Genomic DNA, 1274 nt, shown 5'->3' on the forward strand with positions numbered 1-1274 from the left:
CAAAAGGGAGCACAGCTCCACCCATCAGCACAACAGAGAACTGAATTAAAGTTTTACTGAGTACGGCCCTGTCCACTAGAGCAGCATCCTGTTTTTTCCCATTGCAAGTCGCTCCCATCAGGAAGTTGAGAGTACTTTGGAGAGCAAGGAGATCAAACCAGTCAATCCTAAAGGAAATGAACCCTGAGTATTCATTGGAAGGACTGATGCTGAAGCTGAAGTTCCAATACTTTGGCCACCTGATCTGAAGAGCCGACTCATTGGAAAAGACCCTGATGCTGGGAGAGATTGAGGGCAGGAGGAGAAGGGGACGACAGAGGATGAGATGATTGGATGGTATCACCGACTCAATGGACATGAGTTTGAGCAAACTGTAGGAGACAGTGAAAGACAGAAGCCTGGCATGCTGCAGTCCATGGGGTCGCAAAGAGTTGGACATGACTGAGGGACTGCACAACAGCAATTTAGCCTCATGCACCAGAGGGAAGACAGAGGAAACAAGAAGAACTACAGTCCCACAGGCTCATGAAGGAAAACCGCAATCACAGAAAGCTAATCAAAATGAAAAGGCAAAGAATTATATCCCAGGTGAAGGTACAAGACAAAACTGCAAGAAAAACAACTAACTGGAGTGGAGATAGCCAACCTTCCAGAAAAAGAATTCAGGATAATGTTAGCGAGGATGACCCAGGATCTCAGAAAAAGAATTGAGAAGATGCAAGAAGTGTTTGTGGGCTTCCCTGGTGGCTCAGACAGTAAAGCGTCTGCCTGCAGTGCGAGAGACCCGGGTTTGATTCCTGGGTTGGGAAGATCCCCTGGAGAAGGAACTGGCAATCCACTTCAGCACTCTTGCCTGGAAAATCCCATAGACGGAGGGGCCTGATAGGCTACAGTCCATGGGGTCGCAAAGAGTTGGACACGACTGAGCGACTTCACTCTGAGCTTCCCTGGTGGCTCAGATGGTAAAGCGTCTGCCTGCAATGCGGGAGACCCAGGTTCGATCCCTGGGTGGGGAAGATCTCCTGGAGAAGGAAATGGCAACCCACTCCAGTACTCTTGCCTGGAGAATCCCATGGACGGAGGAGCCTGGTAGGCTATAGTCCATGGGGTCGCAAAGAGTCGGGCACGACTGAGCAACTTCACTTTCACTTTTCACTTTCAAGAAATGTTTACCAAAGACCTAAAAGAACTAAAGAACAAAATAGCAGAAGAACCATACACTGGAAGGAATCAACAGCAGAATAGCTGAGGCAGAACGGAGAAGTGACCTGGAA

At 48.7% G+C, this 1274-nt stretch overlaps 1 non-coding gene across 1 annotated transcript; it reads left to right on the forward strand.

Annotated features, from left to right (window-relative positions):
* The first annotated feature begins 944 nt into the window (after positions 1-944).
* On the forward strand, positions 945-1016 carry TRNAC-GCA (transfer RNA cysteine (anticodon GCA)). The gene has a single exon. It is a non-coding gene; the product is annotated as a tRNA-Cys (tRNA).
* Positions 1017-1274: the final 258 nt, after the last annotated feature.

The sequence above is a fragment of the Bos indicus genome, chromosome X (assembly GCF_029378745.1).
Source record: "Bos indicus isolate NIAB-ARS_2022 breed Sahiwal x Tharparkar chromosome X, NIAB-ARS_B.indTharparkar_mat_pri_1.0, whole genome shotgun sequence".
Classification (NCBI taxonomy): domain Eukaryota; kingdom Metazoa; phylum Chordata; class Mammalia; order Artiodactyla; family Bovidae; genus Bos; species Bos indicus.